This window comes from Typopeltis vanoorti, chromosome 16, assembly GCF_054136105.1.
Source record: "Typopeltis vanoorti isolate ZY-2024b chromosome 16, IOZ_Tvanoo_1.0, whole genome shotgun sequence".
NCBI lineage: Eukaryota > Metazoa > Arthropoda > Arachnida > Uropygi > Thelyphonidae > Typopeltis > Typopeltis vanoorti.
In genome coordinates, this window is record NC_143564.1 from 41,179,620 (window position 1) to 41,196,775 (window position 17,156).

Here is a 17,156-nt window from a genome sequence, read left to right on the forward strand (position 1 = left end):
CCTGTTGATAAACTTTATTACTTCACTTGGATAAACCTCAGCTAATATTCTTGTGGGATTAACAATAAATTCTTCAATATGCGCTCCTTAATTTTTTCTTGTGTTTTATCTAAATATGAATTCTCTCCAAGGGACCTGATCAACAAGTAGTCACAGATTCATTAGTTCCCTTAACTACAGCAAGAAGCGACCGTAGCTCAGTTAGTTTCGACGGAGTTCTTTGAGTGGAAAGACCTGGGTTCGAATCTTATCAATGACAAGAAGTACTTTCTCACGACGTTTCACTTAAAGGGGTGAGTTAGCAGCTGTATGAGGAAGTCGAGGATTATTTTCCTCTCAAAACAAGCAAACCGTTCTCGTGAACACACCTATCTAACAGATAGAATGCTATTGGATGCAACAAGAAACCACTTTATTCGATAATAATTCTGTAGTAACATAGCAATGCTACCCTACCAACCATTGGGTTGAGGGAAAACACACACACAGCAAATGTTTTTGGCTTAGAGTATTGTACAATATATATTTTTTCTCCAAGAAACGTACGCCTACGTCCCCCCCCTCCATCCTCCCAGCAATTCGATTCAGCTACTTTGAAGGTGATCTTTTCTCTTACTATTCCTGTTTATTCACTATATCCATTTCAAAGCAAGACAGGACCATGAAATTCAATACATGGCTAAATAATTTTAGCGCTTGATTGGTGAGTATAACTATATATCTTGGATGAAGTAAACTAAATAAGCTCGATGATATGCGACATATTACCCCCATGTTCATCGTTGTATATCTGCTGACTTGGTTTGCCAAGAGGATGTTTTATCTGTTCTCCAGCCAATAGGCAGTAGATGAAATTCCACCGTGAATTTAATTTACCGAGGTTCACAACTGCAATATGCAAGACCCATATTATGCGAACCAACATGCAGCGTCATCTTCAGTGCAAAGAACTTGTACAGTGGGACTCGGAAGCTTGGAGAGCTGTGTTATGGAGCGACGAATCACTGTACATCCTTTACCGAGCAGAATGACGGGTGTGGGTGTGGCAGATGCCCTGTGAACGTCTCTAACCAGAGTGCGTAACCCCGACTATAAAATTCGGAGGTGGCGGTGTAATAGTTGCACTAAAGGGGATGCACTGCAGCATTGTGAGGTACTGAACAAAAAAAAGTTGGGCTCTCAGTCAGGAACTTCGATCAAATTGTACTGGCAGAAAATTAAGGCAGAAACTGCTCATTTGGCTGATCAAGTGGATAGCGCACCCAACAGTTTCTGGATTCGAATCTCACCTCGGATACGTTAGAGATGAATTTCATTGCCTGGTATAAGACACTGTTTCTGCTTATTAGAATGGAATGAAAAGTTCCGTATGTGGTCTCTAGGGACGGTGGTACTCTCCTACCGATGGTGCTAATACTAAGTGCTACATGTTTAACCTTTCGTGAGTAGGATTCACATAAAAATTAGACAGGTATTCTGTTGGTGGAATGTAATCAAGATATTGACAGAGCAGGTGTAGAGTCATTCTACTGGATCAACTTAAACAGATGGATCCAGACGAGCAGGATAATTGATAAATATTAGTGGGAACGATTAAACATTTATCAGAATATTCTAGCATTTTTATTTTATTAGTATAATTTGAATTCACCATTTTACAATATCATTTATTTCTAATTTTATAATTCGCAAATATGTAAAACGCTTTCTTTATTTATTTAGAAGGTTTTGTCAACACCTTGGAATAATGTATACTATATGGCTTGAAACTTGTATACGGGACAGATAAATAATTGAAAATTCACAATTTTTCTATGCATTTTTATTGGTGGGGAGAGAAAACAACGTTCCCCTTTTATCTTTGTATCTGCTATTAGATTGTGATAAGGAAAGAAACGTAGAATCAGAAGTACAAAACGATCCTTGTAATTTAACGTAACCGGTATTATTAACACGAACTAAAAGATGAGTGATGTTTTTAAATAATACGCATTACATAATATACTGAAGCAATAAGGATCGAGAAAAAGAGGAATACATATGCGTAAATTTATCTCAGGGAATGAACATAAAAAAAACGTCTCAAGAAATTGAAAGAGACCGCCATCTAGTGTTAAGCATATTAACACTGGTACTGCATTGAAAAACACGACACAAAATGAAAGCAAAAATCGCAGTTGAACGATTGTATGTCATAGAAACACATAAACATGATTTGAAAATAAAAGTAGAAATTATTTGTTAAGAAAGAAAAATAGAAATTCTCTAGTGCATTCAAACTGTTCAAAGACTCTAGGAAGATAAATCAATAAATCATACAGAAAGGTTTAAATAAGTAAATCTCAGCATACCTAAAGAATATCCAGAAATATACAGTATATTAAGCCAAGTTGTGCTTAAAATTAGATGAATGAACATCGTCAGAAGATTTTTAAATAAAATGGGAATGAAATTCTGGTGAAGTTGGAAAAATATTCCCGAGGCTAAAAGACAAAAAGGTGAGACATGAAGGAAAGGATGCGATAAAGGAATCAAATTATATATGAAGGTAAAAAATGATGAAGTGGTATTAAGGATAATATGAGTAAAGTTATGGGCAGATCATTCAGTGAAAAACTAACACTGAAGTCTAATCTGTTAGTTTTTCATGAAGAGTAGAGTAGAGTATAAGGGGTAATTTACAAGAAAAAAATGTAACATTTAGAAACTAGGTTTTTATTATCCAATATGTGTAAAGAAGTCTTAAATAATGCCAATTTTGAAATAGAAAGCCTACCTGGGTGTCATTCCTGGTTTTCGACTTGCAAAGTATTGGTTCACATCCCACTGGATGTGCAGTCTTTTAGGTGATAGATGATTTTTACTGTCTGGTTGCCAATATCTGCCTTGCTTTCTGGAGGCTCGAAGCGGCTTCTAAAATGCAATTGGTTTAATATATTGGTGTCGTGATTTGACAATATGATATAATATTAAATAATTTTATTTATGACAACACATTTAAGTTTGTTACTTTAAAGTAGGAGAAAATAATAATAATAATTATTAAAAGAGACCCAGGAAGTTAGGGACTCATCGAGGGAAGTCACATGCCATACGCACCAGCTTTAATACTTGTTTTTGAATCACACACACACACACACACACACACACACACACACACACACACACACACACACACACACACACACACACACACACACACACACACACAATGGCAATCCATTCCAATCACGCAATCACGGACCACCCTCTGAGAGAAAAATCTAGGCCATCATCCCTTCTTACTGGCCTTCATTCTCAGCTTCCAAGGATGTCCTCCTGTCCTTTTCCCATCCTCCGTAAAATGAAAAATTCCATCTACTGAAATCCTGTATGACCTTTCAGAAGTTTGTAAGTCTCAACCATATCACTCCTTTTTCTCCTGTTTGCTAGTGTCTGCAGTCTACAAATTCTCAATCTGTTTTCATAATCAGTATTCCACAATCCTGATATCATTTTTGTACTCTCTCCAATATATCAGAATCACAACGGAAACCAGGAGACCAGACCTGCGCACAGCAGTCGAAGTAAGGTCTTATCGAGGCCTTGCAAAGAGGCAAAATGACATTCTTATCATTACAAGTTCATTTCAGCATTGCAATTATCTTTTGAGTTGTTTTCATAATGTTTAGTACATAGCCTCTGAACTTCAACTTCCTATTTACTGACACTCCAAGAAGATCCCTAGCCTGATCAGTTTATTCTAGCATAATCCCACCAATGTCATTTATGTATAGATTTAATAACAGCGGACCAAGGACTGTTTGATGATTTCTGTATTACTGATTTTAACCTGAATAGTTGAATAACCTCATCAAATATGATCACGGAATCTGTAAAATGCTGCCCAATGGAATTCTTTGTGCCCAAACAAACAGCATCCGATTACATGTATAGTTTGAATTTCGATAAATAATTTTATATCGTACTTTTCTAAGCATGTCGAGAGAAGTCTTAATAGCGGTCTACATTGATTTTATCTCACACTAGCATGCCTTGGTGATGAATGTTGAAATTTTTCTCAGGTCATTTTCAACTTAAGTCGTAGTTGGCCCAGGAGATTGCTTACCTGATCTTCAACCATTGCGGGTTCGAATCCCGCAGTGGATATGGATGTTTTGTCAAATCCTTAGGTGGGAGATGAAATTCATCTCCCATATAAGGATATTCACAAACAGGGCATGCCACTGTCCTGCTTATTGGAGGCTTAAACGTAACCCTGCTGTGGAGACCATGTTTGGTTTCTAGAGCAGGGTTACTTTATGCAAAAAAAATAAATTTGCAATATGCAGTGAAATGCTTGTGTAGTTTCGACAAATTCGTGGTTGGAGTCCCCATAAAGTATGTTGAAAGACACCAACTGCGGAGCAAATGAATACATACAATGACCGTGTAGCATGTCACAGGCGGCACATGTATATCGAGGTACCATTGTGGATGTCACGCTGTGAGTACCACATTCATACCATGTTTTCAAATGGGCCAAAAAGCAATCGATGAAAATGCTGCATTATAGTGAAAGGCAGAATGTAATGGTATCGAGAGTGCAAAGCCTGGTGGGCAACTTCTAATGACAACCTGAACATGCCAAAGATTTTTTACTAGCTGCAACGAACAATTACAATGTGGTGTTTTGAAATTGATGCAGTGAAAAGAATATGATCTACAGCTCATGCAGGAGTATGGCAAACTGAATTGTAGAACGATGAGTTGTACTAAATAGTCTACATATTGGTTGAGCATACATGGAGTATGTCATACACCGAACTCTGCTGTGTGCTTTATAGAAAGCGTAGCAAAGGTAATATAGGGTTATAACTAAGATGAAAAGCCAAACGGCTATTTTTTTCTGGCGAGGTTGATAAGTTAAGGGGGATAAAAAAAAACGCTTACTGGCTGAAAAACAATAAGGGATTTTTATCCCGCTTAACGTAATATAGGGTTGTTTTGTGATTTGGCCGAAGTATATTAAATTGTAGTAATGGCTCAGTCAAAGCTTGTTATACTTCTCGTATCTGAAAAGTACGAAGATAATAAAGAAAGCTTTTGTTGGATTATCAAAATCTTACTCTCAAAGCTACGGAGCACATCATATTTGGAATGTTTGCAGAGGCATAACAAAATCAGATTTGTATAACTGTCGGTAAATGAAGGATCTGCTCCTTAAAAACAGCTTTTTTTGAGACAGGTGCCATACAGGATTTTATAGTTTTACTCCCCTCCAAAAATGTTGTACGCACATTTCCTGTTCTCATTAAGATTTATAACGACTACCCGTGTTAATTATTATATTTTTAAAGCAGAAATAAACATACTTGCTGCTTTAAGAGTTTTATAAACTTTATGAGTAAAGCTAGCCCAACATCAGTACCGTCGACGGGGTGTAGCATAGAGGCAGCCTGCCTCACGGCGCCGCTTAACACGTTCATTGCCAATCACGCGATATCGCGCGATGCGAGCCCTCACCAAACGGCCGATCACGCGTTATCGCGTGGACGTCGCTAACTAAATGAAAAAAAATATGGGCATCACACGAAATTCCAATTTTCAGCTTGGCAATGAACGATATCGCGCGATCACGCGATGCGAGGCCTCACCAAAAGGCCGATCACGCGTTATCGCGTGGATGTCGCTAACTAAATAAAAAAATAAAAAAAATTTGGCCACCACACTATGTTTCATTATGTTTCTTTTGTAATAAAAACAAATTAGCAATTGGAGATTTTCTTATATTTTTGTCTTATAATCCATCACGAGCGATATTTAATTGTTCGCCTCAGGGCGCCATCTGATCAGGCAACGACCCTGCTCAACATATTGATTATAGTGACTACGTTTTATACATAGCTGTATTATCAGGCCGGATAGTACCTTATACAATATATAAGAGATATTCAAACATATTTTATTAAACATGAATATTTTATATCTTAGATAACTGAATTCTAACCATAATGAATTTGGATTCTGAATAAATACAAAGAAATTAATGCACATACGGGACATTCTAAAATGCTTTCTAAACATTGCAGCAATATTCTAAACAGTTATAAAGAAAATTAAGTTTAGACAAATGTTTATTTTAATCAGGACATGGAGTAAACGAAAGGACAAAATGTCAGCTTTTAATACAAGGTTTTTAAATTATTATTATTATTACTAATTCATAAGGTGGAAGAGATTTCTCCCTGGGAAAGGTAGGTTTAGAGAGAAGAACGTAACTAACAGACATAGCATATGTTAGTCTCATACCCTTAGTTGAGTTTGCGGAAATTACGATCAACTAATCAGCTAGTCGATTTTGCCAATCAAGTAGCAAATTAAAGCAGAAAATTTTGCTTTAATTATAGTGAGACTTTTTTTTTTTGTTATAACAATCTTCTTTGAACTGCATTCTGAGTAAGGTAAGCTAGTATTCAATCACTCGAAACGTAGAGTTTGGTGATTAGAATCCACAATGTAGTGCATTTACTGTGGGGAGATGATGTCTTAATTAATAGCGTGGTATTTTAAAATCGATATAATTAATGAATCTGCGTAGTTTTGCCATGTTCAAATTAACATAAAACATACCAGGCAGACTTATAAGGTATACGTTTCTGTAATGATTTGAATGTTAATCCAACAAATTATTTCTTTATTGCCTAAACTCAAATGATTTGTTTTTATAAGCCATCTATTCAAATTAATGTTTTTATTCCCAGTTTTATGAGAAAGAGTTCCTTATCAAATATTTCAAATGCAAACGGTTTTATTGTGTTGTTTTGTATTTTGCTAAACATTTTTTAGTAGATGAATGCCACTGTTTGTGAAGATTTGTGACACCCAGAGGACTTGCTGTAATTCTGTCGCATTTTCCTACTTTAATATGTTATGGATTAGATTCTAAACTGACAAGTTTACAGCTCACTCTGTGCTGATGTAGCTTAATTGGTTGTCATAGAAACAAAAGAAACTGATAGATACAACAAAAAACTGCAGAGAACGAGCTCATATTAATTCATTAAAATATCTTTATCCAAGTAGCTTTGTCATCTCATTGCACAGCTCAAATATTTTATTTTCTTCCCCTCTGTGTTTCAGCCTTATCTTTTCTCTTGTTCCTCATCTTTTTCTTTTTGCTTCTCCGGTTTATTAAATTTCAGAGTGCCCGTTCCGTGAAATTGATGGATTCTCTTACATCCAGTCTCCATCTCGCTCGGCGTCTTCCACAGATGAAACATCACTCCATAAAAGGAAATGCAAATACTCATTACTTTGGCGAACAGAAAGAAGAATGGTCGCCAGAGTAAATACCGCCATTTGGACGGAGAATATTGCGCGAGCCCGTCTCTTGTTAAAAACATAAAATTCTCCGGGTCTCTATTTATCCCAGTAAGTCAGAGTGTCAGGAACAATAACAGTCCTAACGATAAACTTAATAAGAGAAATGTTGCAGCAAAGTGGCGTGAGCCAACCTGTTTCATCTGTGGACAGAGATGGAGAGCGGGTTTATGCATCCATTCTTGTTACACAAAGTGTCATTCCTGATCTGACATGTTTGCCATATGCATTTCTCGTCCGTCCCTCCAAATCTAATAACAGCATGCTGTAATTTGATTTCAGTCATCAAACCGCATCCGGTAATTTAACTCGACATTTTACATTAAGCATACACACACACACTGAGAGAAAGATGCTTCTCCAATAAGGTCGTGCAGCTCGGACTAATAATTAAAGACTTACACCATCGCCGAAATGGTGAAGGGGGATGGCAAACGGAATTTCTAAATGATCGATTTTTACTACGGTGTGGCGTTTCTTCAGGGGGTTTTGGTGGCGGGATAAAAGTCGTGACTCAAGAGGATGATAGAGTTGTTTACTTGGAGAGTGGATAGGTTGAACCTAACGAGAAGGGAAGGAGAGAGAGAGAGAGAGAGAGAGAGAGAGAGAGAGGGCAAGTCGCCGAATAGAAAACAGGAAAATAAAAGTGAAACGAAATTATTATTATTCAAACAAACTCAAATGCGAGTTTAACTCAGGAAATTCTTTACCGATATGGTAGAAATAAATGTTTCAAAAAAGAAAATACACTATCATATATATTTTCTGAAAATAATTTAGATACATTCAATTAAATTAACCGCATTATGTAAAGTTTATCAGAAATGAAGTGGCATGAAATAGATAAAACGTTTGGTTATTGTGAATAATATATCATTAGAAACTAACTGGTGAGCTAAAAAAACAGATAGTGAAAGAAACAGATGTCTGAAATGGAATCTGTAGTTAAACATGTTATTGTTAACGCACGAACATCTAACAACTATGTAAGTAGACACACAGAAAAGACAAAAATGATTACCGAATGCTTGTAATATTTTGATAGAAATTAAACTTTTTTCTACACTACTTTAATTATTTTCAACACGGGATAATCCATAATAATTATGAAATAATTCGGCAATTTTAAATTACCCAAGGAATCAACGTTATTAGAATGCAAAACTTTTGAATGATGAATTAACAGAAGCCCTCACAATGTAATGTTTGATTTCAAGTTAGTTATAACTGTAAATCGACAGTGTTGCGTCTTGCACATCGAAAAAATAAAAGAATAAAACACCGAAAGATCTCAGATTGTGAAAATTTTAATCAATCTCATCTTTATTTACTATTAGTTGAAAGAATATTATCTGAAGTTTATTTTCTAAATCTCAGTAATGCATTGGAAAGATTGAGGCGGGGGGGGAGCCATTTGAAAAATGCTGCTGTGGCTGAGAGTGTGAAATATGAATGATCAGAAATCGGTGTATTAAATTAATTTTCTTTTAAGACGCAACTATAATGAAAAACTGTCAAAACTGTGTCTCAAATAGCGCCTTGTACAAATAGCGCCTTAAGGTTTTTCCTGTGTGCAGCTTTTTGCACAGCCAACACCAATGCATGTCCGTACTTATTACTTAATCCTACATCAGGCCAGAAAACTCAGAGCCTACAGTTTGAGAGAAGGAGATAGAAAGAACGAAAGAATGGATGATAAATACGACTTTTCCTGACAATTGTTAGTTTTGATAACCGTCCCAGATACATGCCATTGTCGCCCCTTGACTAGCTGTGATAAACCGGTCTTCTCTCCCTACCCGTCCCTGTCCCATCTCAGTCTCCCACAGTGTTGGAGATGAATGGCAATAGAAAACAATGAAGGCTTGCCATTAATTGAATATGGTTTCAAAAGGGTGGGGCCGTCTGTGTCTGTGTGGAGGACTTTGCCTAGAGTTATGATTCCAACTTCATCAGATACACTTCATCTCCATAAATCATCACGGCTCTCTCCACAGAGCGTGCTCGGTGAAGGCCCATAATCCTACGGAATGACTGCCTGATTAATGGTTCCGTAAGGGAACTGAATGAGATAGAGAGAAAATACAACTAAACGACCGGATAGATGGAGGGGAGGAACATCCACTTTGTCCGTAACGAGTGACAATGCTATGTCTTCCTGTTCGTCAATCCGACAGCTCAGAAACCTACGACACCATCAACCGCATTTCATCTTTCTTTGATGCATTCGATCCACAGAAATAAATAAATATAAATATATCGTCAATGGTTTTAAGCCGCGCGAGATGCCCTGCTGATGGATGAACGCAGTAAAAGAGGATCACTCTTAGCGGAACGTACGTCCGTATACACTCTGTTAGCAACACACGCACATACAAGTACTGTCTAGGGGTCACGCCTCGATATGGCTTTTTTTTTCTCTCTCTCTCTCTCTCTCTCTCTCTCTCAGCCGCTTTTCGCTACGGGTGATGTTTGCAAACACTTCAGTGGGTGGTTTGGCTGCGAGTCTTTCCTGTCGCTATGTGCTGGTATAAGTCAGAAAATTTACGGTACACAGGCAGGGAAAGCACGGACATAAAAGTGTTATTGCTGATTGGAGTGAAAGAAAGTGGGAAGGAAATAATGGCTTTTTCTCTCTCTCTGGTTCCGGCTAATAAGTGCAGGAAAAGCCTTCGATTTTTTCACATTATTTAGTGTGTGGTTAATGAAGAATTGGAATTGGAGAATATAGGAGAAACCCCCTCCTAAATCCACGTTATCAAGAATTAGTTCAACGCGTAAATACTTAAATAAAGGAAGAAATAGGGCAACGTGTTGCTAGTGTAAGGGCTGGATGTTGACGAGAGAGCGGAGCAGTCTAAAAGTATCATGCGTTACTTAGAGGGATATTTTAATTTCGAATCGGCTTGTTTTTTTTGTTTTTTTTACCTAAGTCATATCATGGAATTAACCTCGTATCCTCCTATTGGCATATCTGAACACGTGGATGAAGAGCGCAAGCTGAATAATGTAAAATCACTCTACATACGCTGAGTGTGTGTTGATTTGTTAGGGACGTACAAATATTACATTCACATCATAGTAGTATGTATGCACCTATACGAGTTATATTCTAGAAAATGCTATGAAATACTTAAAGGTACTGTTATCTGTCGGAAGAGGTAAATTAAAGGAATAGTGTAGAGCAGTTCCGTGCAATGAGTGCACTGATTAGTCTGTTGATTGGTGCATTGCCACTCTGGTTGGTGAGTGAATAGTGTCTCAGCTAACAAACAGGTTCGGATTCCACTTACGCCATGGATGTTTTGTAAATATCTTTGGGAGGTAGAGAATTCTTATTATTCAGTATAGGGTCACCATCTCACTCACTTGTAACATGAAGTGGCTTGAAGAAAAGGCTCTGGTCTCTGGAGTACATTTTCCGGATTATCTAACTCCTACTCTATCCATTGTGCTCGTACTCATGTTCTGTGAATGAACAACGTTTCGTCGGTAGGATGACTGTCAAAAGTCAGACAGACATGAATTTGCACATTGCAAAACCTGCAAGTGCTAATATAATACTTCAGGAATATCGCATATATCTAAGATTGCACGGAACTCCTATTAAGTGTAGAACGCAATATATTTTATCCAGTGTTGATTCTTAAATGAAGGGAAATATTTATATTCAATCAGATAAAATCATTATGTTGTGTGCGGTAAGTAAAACTGGATCTACATCAAGATAGTTTTTAAAGACTGATTAATCATTTTGATAATATCCAAAGTTTACAGGTTGCTCGAAGATTCGAAATTCATTGTTTATTGAGTTGAAAAGAAGAAACGCTGTCTACTTGGAGACACTGACTAAGTAGACAATTAGGACATGTCTCTGTAGTCTGAGAGTATCTTCTTTTTCAGCACTGAGTTTAATATTTTTATATTTATTGAAATTTCTCTTATCTTTCTCATTTTTGTGGGGCAAACTTTTAAGTTTTTCACTCTTTATTAAATACGCTGGTAGCTATGAAATCCAGATGAAGTGATAGCTGCCATTTTTTAGGAAGCAGACACTTAGCTTCTTCGGAAATGTGATGTGCTGTATGATGCTTTATCTCATCAAATGTGAGCTACAATTAGCTATTTGTTCAGCTCTGAAAAATAAACAAGCGCTTTATCTGCAGTGACTTTTAGTTTTATAATGTTCTGGACTTCGACGACGAGGTTCGAACAGGTCTTCATCCCCGACCCCCTCCTCTTTCCATACGTTATACACTAGTAAATAAAGGGATTTGAAGAGCAAAAAGAAAAAAAAAGAGACGTTGTGTGGAACGCATCTCTTTGACCTGGGTTTGGTGTGGCAGCTTGTTCACTTTTTGCGCGTCACTCTTTCACCAAATTGATGGTGGAATTATATTTGCTTAATAAAAGCCATGGAGATACAGAGCAGGTTTAAGTCCAAACTGTCGGAAGATATTAGTTGTCTGTTTAAAGCAATATCTGCCAAAGAACAAGCATGTAGGGAGTCGTTTTTCCCCCGAACTAACACGGAATTAAAGTTTCTTGTCGTTTATCATTTCATAGGTTAATACATAAAACTAATTTATTGTAACATTAGCGGCTTTTTCGTGTGTGGGGCTTTTTGTGGAGCTCGTGACAACATCTTTCCAGTTGGGTTGATATAGTTTCGCGAGAAACATGTTTAAAAGATGATTAAATCATCATATTTGTACGTGCAAAGCTGACACATCGATAACTAAGCCTGTCGTTGCGACACTCTAAGAGAGAACAGCCCTCTGAGGTACCTTCATTTAATTCTGTTATTAAATCGTTAAGGATTCGATGAACAGTTTGTCCACAGTCGACAACGTGACACAGTGAGGGGGAAGGGAGAAAGATAATGGTTGTCACACACGTCCTCCTTCCCCTGCTGTAACGACACAAGAAAAGATGACAATGCGGAGAATATTTTATTAAATCTCTCGATTGTCGCTTTCATTTCGTCGGTCACTAGAGGGGGGGGGGGAGGAGAGGGAGTTAAAAAATTCACCGGCTCATGTGTCAGAGGATGCCTGAGCCGATAACGGGACCTTATGCAGCAGAGCGTTGCTTTGCACAGAAGCAAGATTAATAAAAGATTGTCGGAGTTGGGAAGTCGTTGGAGATGAAATTAAAAGTCCTGGATAATGAGCGGTGAGTAAAGAAACAAAAATTAATTCTAAAACCAATCGTTTTTTTTTCCCTCTCTCAACCACGTTCCGCAAATAAAGAACGTCTTAGTGACAATTACACAATAACTTTGCCGACAGTCATATGGTGGAACGGCAGTGTAATAACCCGAATAACTGGACGTGTTTAATAATGAAAAGATTTTGTGACTTTTAAATTAATTTTATCCAGAGGTATTTATCAATGTGACAGGCCACGAAAGCCAATAGCTCTGCACATGTGAAGTGAATCTGTCCCGAAATTTCGACTCATAAGAAAATAAAAATGGGGGAGATGGAGAGGAACCCCCACCTCCTTTTGGAGGGGGGGTAGCATTTTTAAATGCAATTCAAATTTATGTTTTTCAACAAGAAGGTTGAATTCAAATTCTTATCTCCCACATCCGCTTTTTTGTTTAATTAAAAATCAGGAATAGCTGAAATCAGTACCTGTCCAACAGCTTTTGCTTTCTTTTATTATTATGAATGGGCATACGATAGGGGAAACGAAAATTTCTTTGATCATAAACATGTCAAAACCATTTGTGGTTACGGAAAAAAAAATGTTGGTCTCTGAGGCTTATTCGGCAAGCCACAGAGACACAATCTAACGTATGTTGAAACTGCCCCGCCCAATAAACGTGTCCTAGCTTTAACTAGCCTACTATTAGTTAAAATGATAAAAACATCGATATAGGATTAACGTTCGCATGTGGGGACTAATTGCCTATTATGAAGACTTCAACAGACGAATTTGATCGGTTCAGTAAACAACAATAACCATGTTTCTATTGTACGACCTCTTCTAAGGCTTATCCCTAGTGAAAGAGGAGCAGGTAGAGAATGCATGTGATGCACTCTGTAGTTTCGTAGTTCATTAAAGAAAACGGGCAGAAGACAGAAGCCACGCTTAACGGTGTACGGAAGTCGCGCGTGCGTTTTAAAAGATTATGAAGAATAAGTGGACAGCAAAGAAACGCAAAAGCTGCTAACGAAAGCAAATGAAAATTAATGGACGTTTTATCCTTAATGTGGAGCATGGTTGATGTTCAGAGGGAGGCAGTCGCCGCACTTGCAAGCCTGAAACTAGAAAGGGGAAAGAGGGGGGGGGGGTTGGAGTCATCAATCATGAGAAAGCTCGCCTCCTTTACCTGTTCAGCATGCCGTGTACAGCCATTGTCACTAAATGTACTCCTGTTGTCCGTTACGCCTGGTTATCGCCTGGTGTCAGTTTCCCATCCCACGCGGCACGTGCCCGACAATGGGCTGGAACGTCCACATGAAAAGCAGACGCGGCCTAAGTCATTAGATCCGATACGTGAAGGGTTAAGTGAGCATTGACACCTGTGGAATAGAGGGATAAAGAGACGCAGAAAGGATCACACAAGAACAAAGAGGTATCGACAGTGTACGTGCCACCAATGAGCCGACTGCTCCAATATTGAGATGAATGTAGTGGAACGGAAAAGTAAATAATTTTGCTTCCTGCCGTATGAATTAGTTTCTTAAGCACTTCTGTGCTCCTATAAGAAAGAGTTTTAAATTAACACATTCATTAAGACATAAACAGCATATATTGTAAGCTTTTTTTTTTATGTTTTCTTTGCAGAGATGTCAGCTGTTTCGCCAATCGGGAGAATAATAGGTGTACTTGTTTGTAGAAAAGCCAACTTTTTGGAAACTAAGGGATGGAGCGTGCAAGATTAGTCGACTGCAGTCTTATTGGCTTTTTGACACTGCAACTCTCGGAAATTATTTGCTTGAAAAGAAACAAAAAGCGTCCTAACAGTAGTAGCGCCATCTTACAGAAGTTTCAGGACATATAAAGTGAGTAAAATTAAATAGAACTGCACTTGTATATGAAAACGAAAAAAAAAAGTTTTAAGTTTCATCCGGTGGCAAATCCAGAGGATTCAATACGTGCCATAATTCTCAACTCTAATAATCAGAGAAAAGCAGTACTGTGAATTTCGAGCAGGATTGATTATTTTGAAGATTTAGAAATTGCATTCTATCCTATTTAAAATTATATGGAAATGCAATGAGCTGCTTCGTAATCATTATGTAAAGGAATGTTATACAGATGCTATTTACACATAGCTTCCATCAAACTGTATGCATGAATTAATGTGCCGCTTTTAATCCATACTTCTGATTAGTTGGTAGTTAAAAAGTTTAAAATATAATGACGTTTTATTTAGGTGGCAATGGAATTCATCTACACCAGTGGTTTCCAAACTTTTTCGGGCAACCATCCTCTCGAATCCATAAACTCATCGTCAGTGCTCCCCTGTCTTACCTGAGTCCACCCTACATTCAGGAAAGTGATTCACACAACCCACAAGGAACTGTAATAACATTTTAAAAAACAAATTATTAATTTATAATTTTAAATTATTTTAAATCAAAAAAAAAACATTTAACTTTAATAGCAACTATTGACTTGAATGTTCAGAAAATCCTTCATGTGATGGATGGGCTTCATGGAGTGATACCAGTTTTCCTATGTCTGGTTTAATATCACTTAGCAGGAGTCTTAAATCTCCACGTTGAGTTATCTGGAGTCTTATTCAAATTAAGTGGATATTGAATCTAACATTATTTCAAAGCCGAATTGAGAAACTATAAAAGTTTCGGCGGATCCAAGCGTAAGCAAACCTTTCATGACAGGGGCAACTCGTAAAGTGGAGTAAGCTCTGATCACTGTCCTTAGTATTTATTTCCCATAATGCAAAAGGCATCTCCTAGTGGACATGTATAACATCGTACATCTTCCCTAGGAGATGTGTTTTATATTATGGGAAATACTAAGGATAGTGATCAGAGCTTATCCACTTTTACTACGAGTTGCCCCTGTCATGAAACGTTTGCTTACGCTTGGATCCGCCGAAACTTTTATAGTTTCTCTATTCGGCTTTGAAATCTCTTTGCAGAAAGAGCAGAGCTCTCTCTTTCCAACCAAAACTCTTCATAAGATTTCTTAAATTTTGGCTTCAGCTCAAAGTCATTTTGTAGCTCAATTAGTTCTTCCTTCATGGCTTCCACTACCTCAGTATCGGAAAATGGATTTATTACTTAATCTGGAACTTCCAACGAAAGTAAATCCTTGATCTACTTGCTTGTCAGGATGTACCATCTTCAAATGTTCAATTATTCCGGAAAGCTTCATTGGCCTCATTAGAGAAGACCTTTTCACAAATTGGCAACTGCTGGTTTGTTGGTGCTGGTATGCATCCATATTTTAGGTATTTAATGCTATACTGCCTACATTTCTTCTTTGACGTATCTGCATCTGCCATTTCTATTCTGGAACATGCAGAAATAAGCGTACATGCATATTTGAAAGCAGTTTTTGAATAATAATCTTTATCATTATACCCTCACAATATAACAGAACCTATAATTTGTCAAGCTGTGACACAACACTTACATAGTCACATTTTTTTCAGTAAATAAGAATATGGGAAAATACATTATAACACTCAATACTATTAAGGTAAAAAAGGACCACTTAAGAAATTACCAACAAAAAACTCTAAAAATGTCTGGGAAACAACAATAATAATAATCAAACAGCAGCAATAATTATTGCACATTTCAGCATTTTGCAAACGAATTGAGCGCCCCCCCTGCTGCCTGCTTGCCTCTTAGCGCCCCCTTATATAATCCCACTTTGGGAACCACTGATCTACTCTTAAAATTTATTAAAAACAAAGAGGTTTATAGTCATTTGTGGCGATCCGAAATAGTAGGAATTCTAGTAACAATTACCATCTAAGCATCCCATATTGTTAAAAAAAAAAGTAAACTAAGCCGAGTACTGAGAAAATAGAATATTACTGAAAAAAATAGCACTGCCTGACTGAAAACATTCTTATCAGTGAGTGTGTGGAAATTCAGGTGTAATTAGAAATTAATAGAAAAATAATTGAACAAGCTGGTAAGATTTATTTCGTATGGAGTTCTCCCGTTCCTCTACCGTCCCTGAGGACTGGTTAAGCCCTCCTAGTGAGTTATTAAGTATTTTACGACTGTAGATCGTAAAACACTTTTGTGTTCACGGGCCGGTTTGCCTGTTCCGAGGGACAAAAAAACCGAGTTTTCCGGAGGGGGGAACCCTCCACCTCCGTATGAGACCGGCTAACTCACCTTTTGTCGAAAGACAACAGATAAAGGTTCCTCACGTCATAGATAGGAATCGAACCCAGGTGTTTCCGACCAAGGGCATGAAGTACAAGGAAAGTTATTAAAAAGCTATTATCACTAAAAGCTATTTGAATATCTCAAAGGCCTCATCCCGAAGAATAAGATCCTTAAAAAACAGAAATAATCTACAAACGAATTGTATGACCAACCAATTACTAACATATGCAGCAAAAATACTTGAAAAACTACAAAATTAGAAACTCACAAATCAGAGAAAACATTTACGAGCACAGGATAGCATATGGACAAAGAAAGTAAAGAACTGGATACCAAGAAGAACGGAAGCAGAAGAAACATTGAGGGAAGATGCGGATTGTCTTGAAAACAGCGGCACAAGTAACTAGGCTTGGCAGCTAAAGAAGAAGAAGAAGACAATTTTATTATGGTTTTCATTTATCT

General features: G+C 37.4%; 1 long non-coding RNA gene across 1 annotated transcript in view; it reads right to left on the reverse strand.

The window, feature by feature from the left end:
* LOC150097969 (uncharacterized) overlaps positions 1–17,156 on the reverse strand; it is a 33,601-nt gene that overhangs the window by 10,493 nt on the left and 5,952 nt on the right. Inside the window, exon 2 of the long non-coding RNA XR_016549595.1 lies at positions 2,777–2,913. This is a non-coding gene — a long non-coding RNA (uncharacterized LOC150097969). The remainder of the gene's footprint in view (positions 1–2,776; positions 2,914–17,156) is intronic.